We start from the raw sequence: 26,008 nt of genomic DNA on the forward strand, positions 1-26,008 counted from the left end.
TTTATATGGCCCTGGCATAGGAGGAAAGCAGGCTAAGTAGATCAATGTGTGTTTGACGGGAGACACACAAATACACTGCTCGTTGGTTTGCAATATGGGGCCAGCATACTTCGGAGACCATGGGCCAAGTTGCCTTTCCCCTGGTCAGGGTGTGGGTGATACCATTAGAGCTTTTGTGGCTGAGGATGCTTTTGAAATTATCTTTTGTATCTGATTGGAACACTGTTCTGTAATTATGTAAATATATTTAATCAGATTATCATCAAATCCAGTACGCAGTGCCTTTATGGTGGCTTTCCTGGTCTCCTTCCTCCCAACTTTTGGAAAGTTCTACTGACAATACTCATATTTCCTATTTGAAAAAAGTATCCATAAATTTTCCTGAAGTTAGACGTCTAATTTTCATTAATCTAATTATATGAAAGCAAAGATAATAGGCATACTGGAATATTTAATGCAGAATTTCTCCATCCAATATAAATTTGAAGGTTGAAAAATTCTTGCCAACTATTGATAAAATTGAGTATTAATTAGGTCTGTACTCAATTCCATTATGTTGTAGACATAAAAACTGGAATTGGATAAGACAGTCTTATGTATTTGCAGTTTATCACTACTTATCTTCTGGTTAGTGTCCTCTATATTTTCATAAGCAATGTGTACCATCCTAGGATGCTTTATTAAAAGAATATTGGATTTAAACTAACGTTATCCACAAACTATACATGTAACTATACATTGTGTGTATGTGTTTCTTTCTCCAATCTGTTCATTTCTGGGACATAAAGTTAACCAAGAGGCAGTTGGTTCTGAAGAGTTACTGAAAATTACAAATATTTAAAACTGCTGAGTCAAGTTGCTTTGTGTAATTAGAATAATCCTCCCCTTTTATTTTATCGTTTTCCCAGAATTGAAAATCCTAATTCTAACAGAAGTAAATATTTACCCCTGGAGAAAAAGAATAGGTGTTTCTAAATTCAAACAGCTCTATAAAAATATCATAAATTAAAATTTTGTTTGCAAAGAAAACTTTTTTGCTTAGAAGAAGACACATCTCAATGTGACATGACCATACAGTAAAGCACTTGCTTTTGGGTATTGCTTTCCAAAACTGTACAAAGATTATTAAAAAATTAAAATAATTTCCAATGTACTAAAACTTATACCTACGATACTAGATGATTTCATAGTATTTTGCCGCTAGATTTATCAAAATAATAGTTCTAATTTGATATTAAAGACAAAGGTGAAAAAAAAAAGACAAAGGTGCTAATTTAACATTGTAGACAATAATATCGCTAAGTTTTAAACTATATAGCATAGGTACTGAAATCCATTCAGTCATCATTTGTTTTGAAAAGCAGAGTAATACTTTGGTGTCAAAATAAAATACAGAGTCAAAATAAAATACAGAGAAATACAATAAATAAATAAATAAATAAATAAATAAATAAATAAATAAATAAAATACAGAGAAAACTGACACTTCGATTTATAGAAAAATATTAATAAGACTAAAAGCTATACAAAATGGACAGTGACTAGGTTTTTATTCAGCATTGATTTTATATCTTGTTGTGAATTATAGATGGAATAATTTAGAACATCAAATAACTTAGGTTTCTATTACTTTGGGAATGATAAGAAGCAAAAGTCTTTTTTTTTTTTTTTCAAAAGTCTTAAGTTTATGTAAAGTTTAAGGCTATATACATGTCCCAAATGAAAAAAAAAAAAAAAAAAAAAAACACATAAAAGAGATTTGGAAAAGAGCATGGAAGATGATTGGTTCATTCTTTTATGTTGATTTTGAGAAATTTTGGGGATTCCAAATGAGGATTCTAGGCCACTGGATATACAGATCCGGTGATATCAGTTTGGAGGTGAGAAGTTCATAGGTGGCACTCCAAACAAAGGGTTGGGTTAAGTTAAATAAAATACCTATTTAGAATGAAAATAACACAAGGTCAACAGGATGGAGTAAAACCCAACATGTTTAGATGATTGGAAGAAGATAATGATGAGAAGTGAGAGGCAACAGGAGAGAAAAGTAAAAGACAGAAGAAAATTCCAGGAAAAAATGACTAATAATAACAAATACCAAAGAGAGGTAACATGAGAAGCAAGATGAAAATTTACTTTCAATTCATTCTTCGGTATGGCTGACTGTTCTGAGTAGTTTCCTAAAACTGAGGTTACAACCTGAACAGTGATGAGATGATGGATAATTAGGAAGGAGACGACTAATTGGATTAGTAGGCATAGACCCTCCTTACTCTCAAGGAGCCCCGCTGCTAGGAATGGCAGAGATGGGAGGACAACGGCTGGTAAATAACTTGAGGTTAACAACATTAAAAAAGTAATCAAGAACATGTTAGTATGCATAAAATTGTGCCCGGGTCCTTATAAAAAGGGTTAATCCTGACACAGGAACATATACACCGAGGGAAGATGTGAAGAGACACAGGGATAAGTTGGCCATCGACAGGTCAAGGAGAGAGCCCTACAACACATCCTTTCCTCGGTTCTCAAAAGAAACCAAACATGCCCATACCTTGATTTTGGCCATCTGGCCTCTAGAACCGTGAGACAATACTGTTCCGCCATTTAAGCCACCTGTACTTTGTGGCAGCAGTCCCCCAAACAATTACAGAGGGTTAGCGATACATAGATAAAGAAAAACAAATTAAAAGATTCCGTTTAAATAGTTGATGAACATGGCCAATGCATTTTCCATCCTCCTACTCCCAAAAGGCTAAAATTTGTTCCTAGGTATATGGATAATTGCTTCCAAATATTTTATTTCTTTTTTTTAATGATGTGCAATATAATGAATGCTTTCACTCGAATTCATATAATGTCAAGAGAGCTTAAGCTGATGTACTCTGACCCAGGTGGGGAAGATTCTGGGAAATAATCCGGGCTCTACCACTCAATGTCTAAACAATAATCACAAATTAAAACTAAAGAATTACTTTTTCTCACGAAGTACTTGGATATCATTGCACTTGCCTCCCCACTTCATCTGATGGCCACCCCAATAATGCACAAAGGATATATTTGTCAAAACTCTGTAGATTACAAAGTGGTAAGAAATATTGACATTTTAAAGTATTTGACGAATACAAAACTGAGAAAAATATGACTTCTTATATCAAAAATATAGACTACTAGTGACATCCGCAATCATTTAAAGTGCTATCTGAAAGGGATACCGTTCTAAACGGCAAATTTTAGTTTTGTTTTCATATTAATTCCATTTAAATGGCTATAAATGGAAAATAAAAGTCATTTAAATTCTGCACACTCTTAAAGCAGGGAGCATCTGTCAGTGTAATAGACCCTTTAGCCTCCTGCCGGGCAAGCCCAGCTAGTCGACATTCTAAAATTGACTGGGTTTGAGAAGAAGCAATTTTTCATACAAAAGCTGGCAGTTGGGGAGGAAAATGTTTTTATCCTAATTGGATTGGATTTGGCCACTGGGATCTTTTCTATTCACCACAATAAATTTAGATACCTTTTGTAAATTTATATCACTCAGGATTTTCCCAGTTACCTGATAAGTTGCCCAACTCAGAGGCTGATGCTGAGTCGGCTCCTTGCTTCTCTACTCGTTTCCTGCTCTGCTTCCCTTGTGGATTCCTGGAGACCAGAAAGAGGGAGCTGGGTTTATTTAGCAGCCGCTTGTCTCCTGCTGACACTGACGAATGGGCACCCCTGGAAGACACTCTCTGCTTTGCTCCCCTCTTAACTCATTCTGCTTATTGGAAGATGTGGTTTGTTGCTAGAAGCCGTCGGGAACATGACACAGGCTCTCAAAACCTGACAATTAATATCCATTATAATGTTATGCCAATTGCTTATTCTTAATGTTACATTTTTTTTAATCAACTGGAATAATGTGTTGCAAGCATTGATTGTGTTTCAGCAAGCGCACATTAGAGTCTGATTAAATTTGTACTGGTGCATAACTGGTATTCATTTTTAAGCCTGCAATGAAGATGATGATGCTTGTCCATATATCTGGTTTTATAGTCATTAGCACTGGATTTCCCTGAAATATGCACACACAGAATCACATACATAAATGCATGTTTATTTCCATTGGTTTAATTTTCTAATTAAAATAATCAGAAATAATTATATATAATTATATATATAATTAAATAATATAGAATGCATTGGAATGCATTTCTCATTGGTTGCTGATTATCTTTTGAATTTTCAATTTCTTATATATCCTCAAAAATAATGCTAAGATAACTTATCTGAAAAACCCATACTCTAATAGCTAGTGTATTTCCATATAGTTTCAAATGGTATTTTTTGACTAATTTGGATTGAAAATCAGCACTTGAATTGGGCAAAAAAAATGCTGTATATACCAAAAAGGGTTAAAAAATTGGAAGTCAGACCTCTTGAATGGGGCTAAATATAAAGCAGTCATACTAGTTCTGTTATCCAGAAATATTATCCCCATCTTCGCACATTCCCTGAAGCTGTGTATGCAGAATTCTAGAGAAGGAGGGAGAGGAAACTTCCAGAACTCTCCAAAGAGTAGGTTACCACCAAAACAAAACGATAAAGACAAAAACAATTAAAAAAACTACCAAAAAAAAAAAAAAATGGAGAGACCAACACAAAGGAAATAGGAGTATACCGTTCCTGAGTGAGCTATCAGCCTACTTAGGAAGCAAAATTAGTGACCAGCCAGGTGCCTGACTGATGAAAGAAATGGAGAGAAGGGAGAGAGGCAGGGTGAGAGATCCCCAGCACCCATTGACCGACCATGTGTTTCCCTTGACTCAAGTGGGCCGAGTGGCTTTGCTGATGCCGTGGGTGTCTGTATAATTTATCGTCCTGCATGGGACACTTTTAAGAGTGAAAATGTGTTGCTACGACTAAATGTTCAGACAAAAGGCATAAGCTGGGAGAGAACTAAGCAAACTACTGTGTATGGTTCACCTGGCCAGTGGTCATCACTACCCACTCTACATCTTCTATTTTCTCTTGACCGACTTTGAGTCAAGCCTCGGTCCTCCCGGTAGGCCCCTGAACCCTGCTTACCCTGAAGCCCGAGCAAGCACTACAGAGCTGAACCTGCCAACCTATCAGCCACCCCGAGAACCCGCTGACACAGCCAGATGCTATTTGTCATACCTGCTTGTCATTTCCCCTTTATTTGCCCACCTTCCCTTTATCTATTGCTTACTGTTACCTACAAAAGGAAATAACTTTTCTCTTTGATTTCGAGCTGCTTCCTATACCCAAAGGATTCTCCCTATTGCCATGGTCTTTCCAGTTAAACTATTTTTATCTAAACCTGGATTTGTTCTTATTTGACATATCCAACAATTGCCTCCAGAAAAGCTGCTCCCCTTACAATGGGTTGCAGCCCTTTTAGGACTTGGAAGGACACTTCCCTGCTCTCCTAGACAGATGGTAGCATAAATGGTTGGGGTTTCACATTAAAAACCAAGATAAGCGGAAAAATACATTTGTGCCTTTAACAAAGTTGGCCCAGGCCTCACTTCCAGGCTCGTTGGAAGGAGAAGAGGAGGAAAAAAAAATGCATCCACATTTCCCAACCCCCCAGAACTAGTATTTATTCTCAAAATCGGGCCTATTTGGGGGGATGTGGGTTAGGGAAATGAAGGTAAAATGAGGGGAAATAGGGGCTGCAATACATAAGAATGTGAACTTTTAAATGGGACTACATTGGATTGGACTGCATAAATATTTAAAGTGACAACAGGGCAGTGGGTCTGCCCAAGATACTCCTAAGAGATTTGACATGAAAATTCAACACAGAATGGTTGAACCTTGTATTTAGAAATCATTAAAACTGTTTTTTGTTTCTACTCCACTAAGTGAAGACCATTTGGGAGTTACATCTATCTACTTGCCATATTAGCTAGAATCCTTCCAGCACAAAGTAGTAGAAGACCTGACTCACAGAGACTTAGACAAGAATGACATTTAGTGACTCGACGTGACAAGGAGTCTGCAGGAAGATGGTCGCAAGGTTGGATCAGAGCCTCTGATAGAGTTCTTTCCTTCTTTTCTTTTATTTTGCCATCCGTAGCCTGGTGTCCATGTCTTCACTTATGATCTTAGTAGGGCGACAAAACCTACAAACAATTGCCCTTACAATTGTCCATACATGCAAAGCAAGAGAGGACAAGGGATGGTCTAATTGGTGAGAGTGTACTTCTTAGATATCTTTCAATTTTTATCTGGGAGAAAACATCTTACCAGAAGCTCAATTCAGTTTTTGCTTCTCTTTGCTCCAAGTCTCAGGACTAATGAAGAAGCAATTTCTAGCTTCGGACTTTGGAGACCGTCTTTGCCAGCTTAGAAAATGCAGGAGATAATACTGTTCAGTAATAATAAACTAATAACGAGTAAGCTAATAGTGTTTGCCTGTACAGACTTTTCAGTTTTGCCAAAATCAATCTAATCTATTCAAGGATGAAGTAAGACATGGTGGCATCAATTTTAGGAGATTTCATGTGAAACAAATTGGGTATATCTTCACTCATGGATTTAAAGAAAGATATTCTTTTATCTGAATGAAATGTCTTTAATGGTGATTGGTTATACTTTTCTTTACGATCTTGGTCTACTTGCAGTAGACATTACTACTGCCCATCTACCTAAAATCCCTTCAATGATGGTTAATTACATCATTCGGTCACTTACACTAAAAACCATATGGGCTCTTCTTTTGTTGTCTTTACAAGTAATCAGATGTTTCTGCAAAATTTATTCCAACTAGTTCTATACTCTATGTGCCTTCTCCACATAGCACTTAGTGTTATCTTGGTTGGGGATCTTGTGTTCTTTTACCAGGATTATTGCAAATAGTGCTCACCATGTGCTTCGGTGTTAGGCCAGACATCTTCCATTCTATCTTTCTTGCAATCCCAATTTTGTTGTATCTCAAATCAAAAATAGGCCATTCATTCTTAATCTCCAAATTTTGAAGTCTCTTAATTCACCATCATATAAAACCCAAGCTCCTTTGTCATGGCAACCTCTTCATGCCAATTCTAGCAATTTCAGCTCTTGACTCACTTTATGCTACATACCATCTTGCAAGTTTGCTATGCCTTTATACATTTGCCAAAAATTTTTTTTCAGTTGAAATGAATGCATTCCACTATTCTCTTCACTCATTTGATTTCTTCTACAAGTCTGTCTGAACTTTAGACTGGATTAACTGATCTCTACATATTTCTATCATTACACTTATTGCATTCTAAATATGTATTAATGTTCTTTCAGTTCCTATACAGATGGTAGCCTATTAGGGTGGTCCTACCGCTTTTATTCAATAATGGGCCAACACATAACTGAATAAATACAGTCCCAGGAGTGAATGAATGACCAAAATTTTGTAGACCTGTCTTCACATTCACAGCTAGTCTTACCATAGAGATAATTCACTTAATCAAAATAGTTTGCAATCGAATGCTACAAAATGGTTTAAAATTAATCATGTGTCTTTCTTTTCTTCCTTCTCTCCTTTTCAATAATATAAGAAAGTTGTAATGTCACACTCTAGTATCATTGCCTATTTTTCCCAAGTCACCTTCTTTGAATCAGTTTCCTCTACTCTGACCTTTAATATTGAAGAGTTCCGGAGCTAGCACTCCCGTGGACTTTCCTATTCATCAAACACTGTCCCTACGTAATCACACCTGTCTAATGCCATTACATCATTTTGTGCCGTGTGTGTGTGTGTGTGTGTGTGTGTGTGTGTAATTCATTCACCAATACTTAAACCTGGTCCAGAATCCTATTTTAAGCTCCACGTTTTTTGTTTTTTGTTTTTTTTTGTTTTGTTTTGTTTTTTTTCCTATTGGTATCTTCAGCTTGGTCGCTAAAAATATCAAACTTAACACATGCAAAATATTGTTGGTTCTCACATACTAGAAAATGTTCTAGCGGACCCCACCGAAGTAAAGATGCACCAATATCCATCGACTCAAATAAACCACTGTTTTTAGCCTTGATTCTTCTATTTTCCTCACATTCCATATTCAATAAATCATTGCTTTGTGCCAATTCTACTTTCACAGTCATTTTAATTTATTCAATTCAGTTTGTTTTTACCTCAACTCTATCATGCTAAACTTGTTACTTTATCTCTTTTCAGAGTTAATACAATAAATAGCTCATCTCCTTGATTCCAATTTTACTTCTACTTTTCAAACCCACTCTATATACAATAGTAGAGAATGGTTCTCTTTTAAACTATAAATCAAATCACATAATTCCCTCACCTAGAACCTTTTAATAGCTTCTCAGTGCACACTGAGCAACATTGAATCTCTCTATCACAGCTTTTATACTTTATTGTTTCTACTTGCCTACATATTTGACCTCATCTCCTGATACCTTTGTTCTCATACACTAAGCATCTTGGCTTTCTTTGGGTTCCTCAAACTAGCCAAGTTAGCTTCTTCTTCAGGACCTCTGTGTGGAATTCTCTCTCCAGGGAAAATGTCACCTCTATAAATAGTGTCTCCCTTGATTATCATGACTTATCCCTCTCAAGTCGTTTTCACGTTACAGTTTTTTTTTTTTTTTTTTGCTTTCATCTCCCTTATCTGTCTGGAAAAGGCTTTTTAAATATGATTATTTTAATTCTTCCTACTTTTATGCAAGTTCCCTGCCAATTAGAGTGTTGCATGGCATATTTACTGCTGAATGCCCAGTGGCTAGGAATGCCTTTGCCATCATAAGTAGGTAATATTTTATAGTAGAATAACCACCGAAAATGGAATTATGTATATAAAAACCTCACGTATATCTACACTCTAGTATTTAGTCTGTGAGTGATGTTAAAAAAATACTTATTGTTTTTCCATATTAATTAACATATTTGTAAATGATAGCAAAATTCTTGTTTACCTGAAATGCTTGCTGTGAATAACCAATTAAGTATACATGTAAGAAGGCAATCTGCAAATTTTAAAGCACTGTGCAAATGCAAGTTTCTTGTAGTTATCTTCTTGGACATATATACTGTGGCTATAAAGCCCAAAAATGGACCTCCACCATTCACATAAGAATTTTATCTTTTCTAAACAAATTAAACTTGGAAGCTTGGTCATCCAGACTTTTAATGACAATTTTCCAGAAGTTGTAGAATAAACAATGCATGTTCTGCATTTTAAGACTAACTGGATTTTGATAATCTCTTTTACTATAATGAAGGAGAATATTATTATCTGACCAGGAGGACTATTTAAATGAATAAACTTTAAAAAGCAGTATCTTTAAAGGTTGCCAACCTTTTACAGAGTCACACACAGGTAGGTGTTTATACAATTATTCTATTCAATTTTTCTATGAGAAAAAGTAGCAAGGTATTAGGAACAAGTGGTCATTGGAAAAAACTGGAAAATGAAAATAAAGTGATCTTAAAATTAGAATATAAATCGATGTGGACATGAGTCAACTGACAGAAATTGAATTTTTAGAATGCATCTGTTCCAGTGCTGCAGTTGTGGATATTTGGCTAATGATCTGGAGTACTGAAAGAAATGTCGTAGCCAAATTCGGGGTAGAAAATTTTAGTTCTGCCCACAAAACTTATGCTGTGTGTGTATGTGTGTGTGTGCTTACTTAATCAGTTGTGAGCAAAGGGAATGATGAATTCGTTAGAGGATAAAGGGAAAGAAAAGGTATAGATATAACAGCTCCTTCCCTCACCAAATAAAGGTTTATGGTTAAATCCTATATTCTGTTTGGTGTTTTGCCATTCAAAGAGTTAATCATTAAAAAACTATTAGCCAAGGACCTTATATACTGGGGGTTATAATACTCAACTGGGTAGAAATCATCTCTGTCCTGATATCATAATCAGTTGGAAAGGACGTCAAGGATACAAAAAATAACGGAACAAACATGGTAAATCATGAGAGGCACTGCAACAGGAAAGTTCAAGCTGCAGAAGAATACCGGGAGTGACCCACTTAAATGGGACCAGAGCTGATGGGAAAAGAGACTGTATTGTCATCACCAAAAAGAGCATCAGCAGGGTCTTAGAACCTATTAGATCAGGAGGAAGTGAAGACAGTGAAGGTCAAGTGGCGAGAGAGGAGGTCACGCAGTAGGCGGTGGCCATGGCTTAGGATTTGGACTATATCTTCAGGCCACAGGGACGATGAAAGAGTTTTAAGCAGGAGAATGTCATAACTGTATTTTTGTTTATGGAACAAAATGTTGGTAATAGGGTAAAGAATGACCTGAAGGCAAGAAACACAAATGGTTTGCTGTGGTTAGGAGTGTGTGTGTTTGTGTGTATGTGTGTTGGGCGGGTGCTGTCGGCCTAAGGTAATCTGAGCAAAGAATCATCACTATTTGGGGGAGCATTTAGAAGTTGCTGGAGATAACTGTGGGGTCAAATAGGCATTTATGAGGTCAGCCTCGGAGAATGGCTGGATATTAAATGTGAAGGAGAGATCAGAGGTAAATACCTCAAGACCCTAACTTTAGTTACTGTAAACATGAGACAAAAATTCAGATTTGGGGGCAAAGGGGATACATTCAGTTTCAACATCATCAGTTTGTGTGATACTATGAAAGCAATTTTTGTGGGGAAATAATTTTCTTAAAAGAATTTAAAGCCATTTCTACTTAGTGGGATACAATTGGTCTCAGACGTTCACAGAAACCACCACAGGCTGCTAGGTTCTGAGCTCTGCTTAATTGTCTAACGTGGTCAACCGCCCATGAGCCAATTTACTAGGGAAGAAAATTTAAAAAATGAAAATAAAAGATTTCTATGGATAGTTTGGTCAGGGATACTAGAGTGTTGATTCCCTGAAATTATTCCAAGAAACAGAGCTGAACAAATATTTCTCTAATACAGAATATGAAGAGGAAACAAGGGCGGTTTTGAACAGTCTGTGGTTACGTGGAGAGTAGCTTTAGTCAAATAGGAATCAAAACGAGGGGTTAGGAAGCTTTTGCTCTAGTCCCAGCTCTATTCTTCATTAGCAGAGCAATCTCGGACAAGTTATTATCCTGGCTTTATTTTCTCTATTCCTTTAGCTGGTTTCTAGGTTGAGTCCCTAGATGTACCAAAAAATATATATATATAATAGCTATCATTACAGATATTTAGAAAACAGTTTAAATATTTACCAGAGTCTCTAGAAAAAAATGAGCGGAAACAGGAATATTTTCATAATATTTTCAGAATATTTTCATATTTTCATAAACTTTCATATTTTCATAAAATATTTTCATCTCTCCCACCCTGGTCATCTTAGTTTCATTTCTAAGTCTGGTGCCTACTTCTCAAATCCATGTCCCCCTCCTCCTTTTTTTTTTTTTTTTTTTAAATAAACTGCCTCTCAATTCTATAAAGTCTACAGTTTTTGACAATTCAATCTCTAATCACCCAACCTTCTCTTCTTTTTATCGTTTTGTGGTCATTGGTTGTCTTTTATAATGTAAATCCTTCTAGCTGATTTAGTTATTTTATTTCTCCTTTTTGATTTCCCTGATCTACATAAAAAGGTTGAGGTAGAAACTACAACAACAACACTCCTGAGTTCTCACATGGTATCTGATCTCCACCAACGCTAGGGGGTAGGGGGCTGGGGGAGTGAGGAGGACACAGCGGACATGGGGGCTGGTGGTCATGACCGGCTGGGGATAGGCAGTGGCAACAGTGAAGATTAAGGACACCTACAAGTCTTCCACTTTAAGCAATATTTTCCTACGACTATGCTAAAGATACTGTATTTATGGGACACACCATTGAAGTCCATATCCTTTCTGTCCAGGCATCGATAATCAATTTTACACCCCAGCCTCTTCTTTATGTCAGTTGCAGGTTCATTGTGTTCCTTGTGTCAGATTTATTTAAAGACTCTGTCTTGATTTCTTCCAATTACCAAGGTATTTAACGGATACACTGGGGCTGCTCAACGTATTAAATCTAAGGGATTAAAAAAAAAATCTGACTTGTGCAAAAGAAGTATCATCATATAGGCTGATGTTTAAAATAGTAAAAATCTAATGTAAGTAAAATAAAGCTAAACCCCCGATACTATTTGTGTGTGAGAAAGATTTGTTTATGACTCATCGTTTAGTATCTCTTGAGTACACTTCCATCTCAAAAAGCCAAAAATGCCCTAAAATGTGCCCCCAGAAGGAGGGTGTGTCTAAGTTTGAATCAGTGGGTCATAAATTCCAAGCCGTGGTGGACAATGAAGAACTAAACATCAGGTATTAAGCTTCAAAATGATCATAGAATGTTCTTTAGTGACCAGATCTTAGTATATAAACTATGTGTACTACGTGGCCAGGGCTACATTCATACGATGTCATAGAATCATCTTCATCTTTACACCTACTAAGGCCTATTCCAGAGAATCTTGCACCGCAAACGACCCGAAGGACAGATGGACTAAGTGTCAGCAAAGTCACTCTTGTAAACGCTCATCAGTTAGTCCTTCCCTTAGAGTCCTCTGAGGCTTACTGTCCTCGCAGGAGGGGGCAACCCTGCCTTCTCAGCTGCTTCGTCAGCGGCAGGCCTAGCCTCCTGCCACAGCTGGTACTGCTGCATCCGTTCATGGGTGCACATTGTTGTACAAAGTGCTCAAAACCATAATCGCACACACTGGGGAAAATGATCACAAAATACGTGTTATACTGGTGGCTTTTCAAACACAACCTGAATGTGGTTGGTTGTGTTTCTGAAAATAGCTCAATTCAGTATTAACCTTTATACATTGTGTGGCTGTTTATTTCATCACTGGAACAAAACAACTGTGTCTCATTACCATTAAAGGAATTGTGAATTAAAAATTATAAATTTTTAGTTACTCTATTTTAGATTAATAGATAACACCTTCTACTCTTACACCTTAGCAATATGGGAATGCAAAGAAAACGTTATTTCATGTGTTATCATGATGCATATCATCTTAGAGAAATAATGATAGAATTCTAATTTCTTTTTTTAAATATTTTATCTATTTATTCATGAGAAACACAGAGAGAGAGAGAGAGAGGCAGAGACACAGGCAGAGGGAGAAGCAGGCTCCATGCAGGGAGCCCGACGTGGGACTTGATCCTGGGACTCCAGGATCACACCCCGGGCCAAAGGCAGGTGCTAAACCACCGAGCCACCCAGGGACCCCCTAGAATTCTAATTTCTAAAGCCCAGAAAGATATTATCAAGATACACATTGAAATTAATCTGAAAAATTACAAAATGATGATAAACTCATGCATATTTCAAAAGAAATCAAGAGCTGCCCATAACTGTGGAACCAACTTTCTTTTCTTTCCCCCAGATTTATTGAGATATACTGACACATAACATTTGTTAAGTTTAAGGTATACGATGTGTTCATTTGATACATTTATAAGTCACAAAATTATTGAAACACTTAAGATCTCCTCTCAGCAACATTCAAGTACACAATATAGTATTATCAGCTATAATCACCTTGCTAATCACCATATACCAAATTTGTTAATCTTATGCCGGGAAGTTCCTACCTTTTGATCAGTATCTCCCCTTTTCCCCCATCCGCTCCCAAACCCCTAGTAACCACCATTATACTGTTTCTTTGAGTTTGGCTTTTTTAGATTCCACATATAAGTGATATTATATAATATCTGTTTTTCTCTGACTTAGTAGCATAATGCTGCCAATGCGGAACCCACGGACTCTCATTCCGCTATTCAAGATCTTACAATAACTTTCCATTCAGTTCAAGTTAAAAGTGTTTTAGCTCTCTCATTTACCATCTCAAAAAATTGTATTTCTTGGGGCACCCGGGTGGCTCAGTGGTTGAGCATCTGCCTTGGGCTCAGGTTGTGACCCTGGAGTCCTGGGATCAAGTCCCACATCAGGCTCCCTGCATGGACCCTGCTTCTCCCTCTGCCTGTGTCTCTGCATCTGTGTGTCTCTCATGAATAAATAAATAAAATCTTAAAAAAAAATTATTTCTTAAAAAAACAAAAACATTTTCTCTTCCTCTCCCTTGGCCATGAAAGATACTCTTACATCCTAGACAATCACAGTTATATCACAAGTCGTCTTTCCAGCATAGCTTGCTTCACCTCTGGTGCTGCCAAGTCATGACGATTCAGTGAGCATTGTCTTGTCTCTTTATCATTCCGTCTTCTCTTTCTAGAAGTTTCATTAGCTAGAAGGTAAAACTTTTCACTCTATATTTGGTCTCATGTACACGCTCCTGTATTTCATTCCTTGATCTATCTCTGTTACATTCTCTTATTTCTTTACCATCTACTTTCACTTCACCAATTTTCAACTGAATGTGCTGTTAAACCCAGAGCTGGCAATGTCTGTTGTTACGTCGTCCTACTGAGGATATTCTATTTGGCTAAAATAAGGATCTATATTTTATATAGTATGTTTCATAGAATATATAGAGAGATTATATGTAAATGGATTAGTTATAGATCTAGCTATTTTTCAGCGTTCTTGGTTATTTCATTACATCCTTGTCATTCTCATTAACCAGAAAATCATTTCTGTCATATTTATTTTTTTTATTTTTAAAAATATTGAATCCACTGTTATTTTCTGTATCTGAAAATTCTGACATAGGATATTTGAGGAGCTATAGTTAAGAGCATTTCTGATGTTTCTTGTTCATATGCCTTATTTTCTTGTATTGACTGTAATTGCATACCCTGAGCTGCTCATTTTCCTTGAAAAATTATTCGAAGAAGTTCTTTTTGGTCTGTCATGATGTTTATCACGACGTTTCTTCAGAATTCATTTTGTTTTTGTCTACCAGAGACTTGAGGAAACGACCAGTCTTTGTCAACTTTAAAACAGAATTTATAGTTTGAGAATTTGGGGCAGGATGGGCATTTGAACGTACACTGCAATTCTGTGTTAAGTCTAGCTCTGATCAAAAAATTCTTGGGAATGAATTAATTTCCTCCTTCCTCTATTCAGTGATCTGATAACTTTTGTTGCCTTCTTCTGGGTAGAAAAGTGGCTACTTCTGTCCTGAGAGTGATGTTCATCGTGTTCTCCACTTAATGCACTGTGGGCACTTGTACTACTTTTGCAAGTTGGCCATAGGCTTGCTTGCACTTTGTGCAAGATAATAAACAAATACCCTTATGGCAAAATAAATTTATATTGTTCACTTTATTTCTAGTTAGCTTCTCTTTCTTTCTGATTTCATGTAGATTTTGGCCTTATAATTGTGGCTCTTGGTGCTTTAAAAATAGTTATTTCCCTTATATTTGAGTTTTAATCAATCAATCAATTAATTTTAAAGAGATAGTCAAAGGTGTGTGGCTGGTCATATAACTAACAACTGAAGTCTACATCAATGTATTAAAAAAAAAAAAAGAATCTTGCTTAATTCTATGTAAAGGAAGAGGTAAAGATCATACTTTTGGGTCACAGAAAGCCAAATCATCCCCAACAGCAATGCATGATGCAGAAAATGAGGCAATAATGTCTTACTAATGTTTGTGTGTTTTTAGTTTTCTTGAAAATATAAACATTGAATTTTAAGTTTGTGTCTTTAAATATCAAAATGCTTATTTTAGATATTAATAAATTTAACCCTATGATTATTTTGTTGTAATCTACAAAGACAGAAAATCCCATTCACATTTTTTCTCTTCATTTTTATATTCTTTTGTAAAATTTTAAATTATTTTCTTAATATATCAGATGAGAGGATAGGAAAGTCATATAAGCAACATTTTTGTACATTTTCCTTTTTTTTTAGGTAAGCATCAATACCTGGCAAGAAATATATATTCCTTTATTTCTTCAAGTCCCAAGATTATTTTATTCTTTAAAATTTCCCCTTTTAAATGTTTGAAACAGGAAAACAATTAAACGGCATTTTTATTAATTTTATTAATAATAAATAAAGATAATTTAACGTAGTAATGAGAGTATTGCCATTATAGAAATAGTAATACTGACACATATAAAATAAATTACTCTGTTTAATAGATAAAACAAATATATATATATAAGCTCTCATATTTTAATTTCTATAAAAATACAATCATGAATATAAAATATAAATTGGATAATGTTGAAGTTGGTTCAAAGGAATGTCTTCTTTAATTAGTAATATAGAATAATGGGGTTGTAAAGATGTCATTACTTAAACTGTTTAATAATATTTGTGTGCTTTTAGTATTTTTTCATGAAAACATAAACATACTGATTTAAGTTTTGTGCCTTTATTTTATTATTTTTGAAGGTTTTTGTTTTTACATAATCTCAACAATCAAGGTGGGGCTCGAACTCACAACCCAGAATTTAACAGCCCATTGTTCCACCAACCGAGCCAGCCAAGCATCCCAAGTTTTGTGCTTTTAAATATCAAAATGCTTATTTTAGATTTTAATAAGTGATTCTATGTTTATTTTGGCGTGATCTCTAAAGACAGCAGATCACCGCAGCAGTTTCAGTAGTGTCTGAAGCTGACCCAGCAAGTTCACTCTATGTTGACTGGACAATTTCATTTGAACTTCGGTTTTTACATACATCACATCCTCCAGGTACTGGGAACCTGATGTTTTTCAAGTAACTACTGTGAACACTTGGTATCTAAACCCATAGGGCCTGGTACCCAGGTAAGCTACTTCTCGCCCCGCTGGCTATCTTGTTCTCTTGAATACCCTATATGGACATCTGAGGTCCCTATAAGAGAGCAAAGGAGAAAGCACAGAATGCACCACAGGAACACAGTCCTCTCACTCGTGCCCCCAGCACTCTCGGGGCCATGTGGAGGATGCAGTCCACTAGTATTTAGACCACTACGTTTGGCTTCTGACTACTATTTATCTATTATGTACGTCCTTTATTTTCCTGCTCTGTGGCCATATTACATCGTAATTTATTAAAACAGTAAAAGAAAGATCCACTAAAGTGCTATTAAGTATTTAGATCAGAGAGGGGCTATCTTTTTCTCCCTAAATCTTGTCTCTCACATCTAGATGATGTCTACATAATTATAGGCAGCCATTCTGTAAAAAGATAAATTCCATCTAAGCCCCGGTTATTTTTTTCCACAAAGATGGCCAGAATTGTATCTTGTTTTATTTTGATTTTCTGTTACCTACTGATCCGCAAATTGTTTTGAGATTGTATGGATACGATTTAAGCTGTCATAAATGTGTCAAGTAGTGAGCTCTGTGTTGTAGATGGTAAATGCGATTGAAAACATTAAAAAGAAGTTTAAATTGCTCCAAAACATAAAACAGTTCTATATTACTCTAGTCCTCTTTTCCTTCAGAAATGTAGTCATTGGTATTTCCCAAACGGTTAACTGTAAGCTACGGTTTCATTCATTACAACAGCAACAGATGCATTGCGCTCTTTTAGAGAACTATTGTTTATGAATAATTGAAGCATTGCAGATAAAAGTAGAAAGCTACAGAGAGGAAGTTTACTCAAAGGTGTAATATATGTATAAAAGCTAGAGGATTTGGGGGGATGCCTGGGGGCTCAAGGGTTGAGGGTCTGTCTTCAGCTCAGGGCATGATCCTGGGGTCCTGGGATCAAGTCCCACATCGGACTCCTTGCATGGAGCCTACTTCTCCCTCTGCCTCTGTCTCTGCCTCTCTCTCTGTGTTTTAAATAAAATCTTAAAAAAAAAAAAAAAAGCTATAGGATATTTTTTTCATATGGCATTCTATTGTAGCCTAGCCAACGTTTTTTTAACAGCTGACATGACTTTAAGGTGAATTACTAGTGGATAAGACCTGAGAGTACATATTAATTAGTCAGGCTTACACCATTTGTAGCTATTCGAGGTGTGCATTATCCCTCTGCCTCCACAGGAACCATTATTGCTTTAAGGGCTGGAGCCCACACAAGGCAGCCAAGAGTGTGACAGAGACAGCAGGGGCCCACTCTGAAGCTGCTGAGTCCATCTGTCATAGCAAGGATTTTAGCATTTACTTTAAAATCAAATTTCCATTCCAAAATTTGATTTCTCCAACCACTAAGTCTTGCAGCATTACATATTTTTACTCTGTTGCTATTTCTGGAGCAACTAGTCATGACTAGCTCTGCATTAAAATTTGAAGACATGTAGTATGTATTAAATCTTCATTTCAAACTCCATTTTATTTAAACAGATGCGGAAATATGATATTTTAGGGAATTAAATAAATAAGTAGTTGTCACACACATTCCCAGGTGATATTAATAATATATCTCTCCCCACCCCCAAATTGATAAAATTTATACAGGCAATTTTCAATGTTCGGAAAAAATTATCAGCTATGGATTTTACAATGCTTAAGGTAATCTTCATAGCAATAACACTTGTGTATTTAAAAGCCAGTGAAGAGCAATTTTCAATTGATTGGAAAATAAAATTTAACACTATTTCTGAACACACATGAGTGTGTGTATAAATCATGTGAGTGGTGTGTGTATGTATATAAACGCACATTAATATGCACTATATACACACATATGTGGTGCACGTGTGTGTATATATGTACATACATGTATATTGTGCACCATATGTACACACACACACCATGGTGGACTACAGACGCGGACTATAGCTTTATCTGGATGTACGTGTTTGTCCCTACATATGTGTATTTGTATATGCGTGAAGTGTTACATACATGCACATTTTTGCAATATGATATTACAACATCTGCAGGGCTGGCTATATATCAGTCACTGCGCTCTTAGCTATGCAAATGATTTCAACTGATGATTTTTCCTATCTCATATAGTCACTACCCTTTAACTCGTTCCAAAAATAGGATGTGGGATAAAGAACTTAAAAGGGCTTATTTGAATGAAATGGCAGCTGATGCATGATTGAGAGCATCAAACAGGTAATGGAATTATATATTCAATCAATGCCTCTCAGTTGAAGATCGTTGTTCTCTAGAATTTTTCCCCACCTTATCACTCAACGATATATTATTCCTACTAAGAATGAAATGAAAAGTGATGTAATCATTTGATAGACTGTTTGCTCATTCTGACAGGTAAATAGTCTATGAAGAGAAAATTAATGTTGATTTCATCAAAGCAAAACTGTTTGTTGAAAATCAATCAGCTCTCATACACGGCTAAGAAAACAGTCACTGCTTTTCAAGCCATCAAATCCTTTCTGTAAATGTCTAAAAGTACGAGATAATTAAAATGTCAACTAGCACTTTTATTAATCATTTTTGTGTATTTAAAAAGAAATAAATCACAGCATATTTTAACGTCTAGAGTTACATACTCGTGTTCAAAATCAAGAGTGAGCAAATCCCCTCAGCTGCATCTCTAAACTCCCACATACCCTCTCTTCCCTAACACCCCCCCCAGACACGTGCTTAATATTAACAAGAGGCTTTGTTGAATCGGCAAGAAGTTGGTCAGAATCAGAATTTGCTATATTTTATTAAAGCATAGGCAAAATTATCATTATCAAATTATAATGGCCCTGATTCCAAACTCCAGCTTTTCTACATGCTGCAGCTATGAAGTGTGGACAGACTTGTGAAGAGTTACCTATCTGTTCATCTGCACATCTTTCTCCATGCAACACAGAGGTCCTTCCACCTGACACGTATTGCATACTGTATCTCAGGGCACTCAAATCTGGCCTCGACGTAGAGGACCTGTCTTTACTTATTTTATTTTAATTGAGCTACAGTTAACATAAAATGAAATGCACCAAGGTTCTTTTCAATGAAGTCTGACAATTGATTAAACCAGTGTACCTACTACCCTTGTGGTCGCGTAAAATCCTACACTGTATCGCCAGCGTGGCTCTCTAGAAAATCCCTAACTGAGCAAAATTCCTAAAAATGCTTATAAAATGTAAGCTGTAATTCATATTCTTTATAATTATTTTGTCTGATAGCATCAATTAATTCATGCTACATATAGTTTTGGAACACCTACTTATGTGCCACATAAACATCAAAAAAAAAAAGAAAGGCTGAATGTGAAACAAACACCTTCTTGAGGATTTCAGTAAAGGTAGCAGATATGTTCACACTTTTAATTATCTTTTTTTTTCCTTTTTTTTTTTTGAGAAAGAGAGTCAGTGAGCACAGAGAAGAGGGAGAGAGAGAGAATCCAAGCAGCTCCATGTCCAGCGTGGAACCCCACATAGAGCCCAATCGCAGGACTCTGAGAACAGGACCTGAGCCAAAATCACGTCTGATGCTTAACTGGTTGAGCCACCCAGTGCTCCTATAATCGTTCTTTTTATTTGGGACAAAAACACTTATAAGGAAGACCTTGGGCGTAACAGCTAGCCAGAGAAGTTGATGTATCTGTTCATTCTTGGATTGATATGTTTGGCTTGATGAAGTTTCTTGAACATCCCATATTTTTACAGGCTTCAAAGAATTTGCATGTATTCCCCCCCTTGATTTGTTCAAGTGATTTGGTATTGGCTAGGGTTTTCTATATATATCATGTCATCTGCAAACAGTGAGTTTTATGTCTCTATTTCCTGAACATATTTTGTTTATTAAACACTGCCTAGTTCAATAGGCTAATGCTTAGATAAAATTCTGTCCATAAGGCGATTTGTTTATCATCTTCTTTCTCTGTGTTTTCCTTGAGAAGAAAATTTTATAATCAAGTATATAAAAACCTTGTAGTATAATATATTTCTATTTATTTTTTCTACAGTTTGAAATAATTTTAAATATAGTGATTATTCTGCGAAAGTTAAGTAAAACTTAGCTTAGACTAGTGACTTTTATCATCTATTTATTGATAATTCATTTGCATGGAAATGCTCAAAATGTTCACAAAGATTTTTTTGAATCTATACTTTTTTCCATGTTTTTATATTTTTTTCTTTTAAAATTATCAGTTTCCCTAATGTTTATTAATTTTTCCGGACTTTTCAATGAATAAGCTATATAGGTTTTATTGATTTCTTCTCTCATTTTATTGTCTTTTTTCCTTTTTTAAGGATTTTATTCATTTATTTGAGGTACAGCATGAGTGGGGGGGGGAGACACAGAGGGAAGGCAGGCTCCCCACTGAGCACAGAGTCAGATGCAGGGCCCAATCCCAGGACACTGAGGTCATGACCTGAGCCAAAATTTGATGCTTAACCAACTGAACCACCTGATGTCCCTGTCTTTTTCCTTTTTCAACTAGTGTCTTTACTTATCTTTATTTATTTCCTTCAATATAATCAGATTTACTGGTTACTTTTCCTAGATTCTTGTGTTGAAAATGCAATTCGCTTATTGGTAGTTTGGACCTCAAGCACATAGAACTTAGTTTTTGATTCATGACACATCCTTGTCAATATGTAAAATATCGTAAAACAAGGTCATGAGATTCTAGCTTAAGTCCATCCAATTGCTAAAGGTAGGAGAAGACCCTCATGTTACCAACTGTTATTAAAATGTAGGAAAAGACCCTCACTGTGTGGATGTAAATTTGGTGTGTCTATATTAAAGAACAATTTAAAACCATAAGTTTTGAGAAAAAAGTTTATATTGCAACACACCAATTTCATTACTAAATACAAATCTTTGAGAAATTGTCACAGATGGGTAAACAGCAAGATGTACATAAGAATATTCATCTGAGCATTGTTTTTTCAAAAGAACAAAAATAACAGATATCACTGGAGTCTCAAAATTTTTCATGCACAACTATTAATTACCTACTCTTTTTCTTTTTTTTTTTTTTTTTTTTTTTACCTCTTAAGTGCAATGAAATTATAGGTGAACTCTTCAATTCTAATTTTTTCAAAGCTATACTTTACTCCATATGATGCATTTTTAATTTCAGGAGCCATTTGTTCCTGTCTTATAAATGGCTTCTTTTAACTCTTCAAATATTTTCAATATATTAGTTTGAAAATCTTTTAATCAGCAATCCCAATTCTGGGTATATATCCAAAGGAAATGAAATCAAGACTTCGTAAAGATAGCTCCCCTCTGATGTCCACTGCAGCATTACTCACAATAGCCAAGATATGGAAACAACCTGAGTCCCTCAATGGATGAATAGATAAAGATGTGGTGTATATGAATGCATGTAAATTATTGAGTTATGAAAAAAGAAAGAAATCTTGCCATTTGCACCAAGATGGATGAAACTTGAAGTCATTATGCTACATGAAATAAATCAGAGAGACACTTAGAGGTAGAAGCTGAAAGATTCAAACTCATAGACACAGAGAGCAGAGCAGGAGGACAGTGGTCAAAGGGTATAGACTTCAATTATAAGATAAATACAATTGGCAATGTAGTGTACAGCACGGAGATTACAGTTAATGCTACTCTATTATATACATAAAAGTTGCTAAGAGAGTAGATCTTGAATGTTCTTGATGTAGGAAAATGTTGAGGTTTGGAGCTGATGGCCAAGAAAGAACTCTTGGGACATCTTTGATGTGAAAAGGTGGTTTTATTAAAGAACAGGGACAGGACCCAGGGGCAGGAAGAGCTGCACTAGTAGGGTCATGAGGAGGGGCCTATTTTATACTTTCAAGTTGGGAGGGGGTCAGGGATGGCATAAGACTCTAAGGAGTTTTGGAAGCAAGGTTTCCAGGACCTTGAGAGGGCGAGCTATTGTTAGGAAAAGGTCATTTATTGTCTGGTAAAACCCTCCTCATGAGACCCTTCAGATGGGATCATTGGGCTATATTCTTGGGGGATGATTGCCAACATGTATCTTGGGTGGTAGAGATGAAAGAAATTTTCAAATGTATTTTTAGAAGTTAAACTAGAGTCACAGGATCCTGGAGGGTGGGGCTACATTGCCTTCTGTCCTCAGGAAAGTCAACCTCGAGGCAGTTGAGTTTCTAGAGGAAGGTCACTGGACCTCTTTTAAGGTCTTATCAAAAGGCTATCAGCAGCAAGGGAATCTAAGTTTTTTTCTTTTGCCTTTGTTTCTCACATCATTCTCACCACATAAAACAAATGATAATTAATTGGGGTAATAGAGCTGATAGCTGACACTGAGATCATAATCAAATAAGTATCAAATCAACATGTTGTTTACCTATACTTATGAAATATTATACCTCAATTATATCATAATAAATAACTAAAAATGTTTTCAGATGTTATGTAAAGTGTTTTACCTATAAGATCGGCTACTGTTGATTTTACGAGCTCAAGTATTGTATTACTAGATACATTCCTACATTTTGTGAATTTAGTTTGCTTGTTCTCCGTCCAAACTTTTATTTTCCTTCTCTCCTTCCTTTCATTCACTCTTCACTTTTTTACTCATCCTGTTATTGCTTCCACTAGCACTTTTGGATTCCGGATCCAAAATTATGTCTTTATAATTCACATATAGCTATATAATTCATTAACTATGTAATCATAGATTGTTAAGAACTACTTTTCCCACGAGTTGTAAGGGTGTGAAGAAATGATAAAGGAGACAGTAAGAGAAGGTGGTCTTGTTTAATTTCTAGTACTAGGGCTGGTTTTCCCCATCTTCTGATGGCAACAATTTTGAATTAAAATGAAATCTCAGTTAGGAAACAGCAATAACAGTAAAAGGGAAGGGATGCCTGGGTGGCTCAGTGGTTGAGCATCTGCCTTTGGCTCAGGGTGTAACTGTGGGGTCCTGGGATCGAGTCCCACGTCGGGCTCCCTGCATGGAGCCTGCTTCTCCTTCTGCCTGTGTCTCTGCCTCTCTGTGTGTGTGTCTCTCTCATGAATAAATAAATAAAATCTAAAAAAAAAAAAAAAGGAAAAAAAAAAAACAGTAAAAGGGAAACCAAACCAAAGAAAAAAAGAAAAGACTTAGGCTCTGTAATGAGTAGGAGAACCTCATCTACAGCTTTAGCATCATCAATAAACCTTGCGCAGGTTTGCTGTCTAAAATAAGCATTTGTAGTTCTCCTTACCTGCAGAGAGGCCTTATTTCTGGGCATGAATGTCTGCTTTTTACACAAAATCTAGCTAGTTTATTTCATCGACTTTTTAAAAAACATTTTTTTTTTATGTTTCAGATCCACAGGTAGGAAGTTCTGGTTTTTTAGTCTAGAAATGCCTATTTCCTCATCACTTTTTATATGTGAGCTGAAGTGACATGCACCCTTTCCAGGTTTGCCACTAACAGTGTCCCGTGAATGATTCCCCATGATCTTTTCATTTCTATGAATGTGATATAGATAAGAACAGTCACCCTGAAAGGAAATGGTGGAAAGGAAAAATGCAAGGGGCTAGGAAGCTTAAATGAGAGTTTTGAGGAAAACTATGTGTTAATTCAGAGTGATTATTTTAATCCTCTTCCTAGGAAAGAATTTTTATTATATTTCAGCCATTATTTACTTATTTGTTTGGCTCAAAGAGGTGTTTTTATTAAAGCACAGGAACAAGGACCCGTGGGCAGAAAGAGCTGCACTGGGATTGTGAGGATGGGTTGATTATATACTTTTAAATTAGGGAGGGTAGAGATAAAGGAAATTTCTAAAAGGATTTTCATATGTTAAAGAAGACTTATGGGATTGGGAAGTCTGGCTATTGTCACGCTAACCTTGCTTTTTGCCTCTAGCAAAGCATTAACATTGAGGCAGTTGTGATTTCCTTGAAGAATATCACATTCTGCCCCTTTTGGTTATTTATCATGGGCTGCAAATTGTAAGGAAATTTTATTAACATTTCTTTTGCCTTTATTCTCATCATTTCCCCCCTGAACAATTTTGACCCTTAAATCTTTAAGGTCGCTCAGTGTGAAAGGTCTTATCTTCTAGAACTTCTTCTTGCTGGATAGGGGTGTAGAGATGTCCTTATGTATGGATCATATTGGATTGTGGACTTTTAATTAATAAAAAGTCTTAGTGAAAGGATAAATAATAAGGTGGTAGAAAAAAGCGATAAAACTGAGAGCAATAGAAGAGCTAAAAACAGGAAATTGAAGCTGGAGAAAGAACAGCAAATGAAGCCTAAATGCAGTTGGAGAAGAGAATCAATAAAGATTAGAGCAGTAATCAATGAAATAGAAACCAAAAGAACAGTAGAACAGATCAATGAAACTTGGAACTGGTTCTTCTTCTTCTTCTTCTTTTTTTTTTTTTTTGGCTGCATATACTTTTTAGAAAATTTTATTGAAATTCTATTAATATATAATGTAATATTTGTTTCAGAGATAGAGGTCAGGGATTCATCAGTCTTACATAACACCCAGTGGTCATCACATCACTGCCCTCCTTAGGCCCATCACCCAGGTACCAACCCCCCCCCCCACGCCCCCACACCCATCTCCCCTCCAGGGACCCTCAGTTTGTGTCCTAGGATTAAGGGGACTTACTGCACTTTTCCAACCTCTGCAGCTTCACATGCTTCTTAGTCTTACTTCCCACTCTTCCATACACATGCCTATTTTATAATATTGGTGATAATGGTAATAAGCAATAATATTTAGTACTAACTAAATACTAGTTAGTACTTACTCAGTATAAGAAGAAAGTTAATACCTAATGCCTGCTAATAATTACATCCAAAATAATTTGGATTTAAGGTGAAGTTACATACAGGTATGCATATAGAAAGAAAAGAAAGAATTAAAAATCTTGGAGGTTCAAACTTTCTGTCACAAAAGCAAATGAGGATATAAAAGACAGAAATCCATCCTTATTGGTTTCTGATGTTTGAGACATTTGCTGTATGAAATAGGCCACCAGTTTTCTTTTTTTTTTTTCTTTAGGAAAGATTCTTTTAGTGAGTGTACACACTTACATTTAATTTCCCAAATTATTTTAGACTTTTCAAAAACTCCTACTCCCCTCCCTTTTTGTTGTCCCTAAGCTAATTTTTTTGTGGACACTCACATATTATTACTTATGATTATAATAACATTTTACTAAGGTTTAAGTTGCCTTAAATAGCATAAAATTTAAAATTAATACTACCGTGTACTTTCCAGTCTTCTTAAGATCATAATAACCAGGCTTTCTGAAAAACTCTTTTCTTCTTTAAAATCTTTTCCTTTATGATAATCATATTTAAAAAAATAATTATATATGATCATTATTTTCATTGTCTT

At 35.8% G+C, this 26,008-nt stretch overlaps 1 long non-coding RNA gene across 3 annotated transcripts in view; it reads right to left on the reverse strand.

Moving 5' to 3' along the window:
* LOC112668235 (uncharacterized) overlaps positions 1-26,008 on the reverse strand; it is a 236,092-nt gene that overhangs the window by 1,603 nt on the left and 208,481 nt on the right. For all 3 annotated transcript variants that reach the window (XR_007408595.1, XR_003141597.3, XR_003141596.3), the window contains one exon: positions 3,554-3,639. This is a non-coding gene — a long non-coding RNA (uncharacterized LOC112668235). The remainder of the gene's footprint in view (positions 1-3,553; positions 3,640-26,008) is intronic.

This window comes from Canis lupus, chromosome 36 (genome assembly GCF_003254725.2).
Source record: "Canis lupus dingo isolate Sandy chromosome 36, ASM325472v2, whole genome shotgun sequence".
Lineage (NCBI taxonomy): Eukaryota > Metazoa > Chordata > Mammalia > Carnivora > Canidae > Canis > Canis lupus.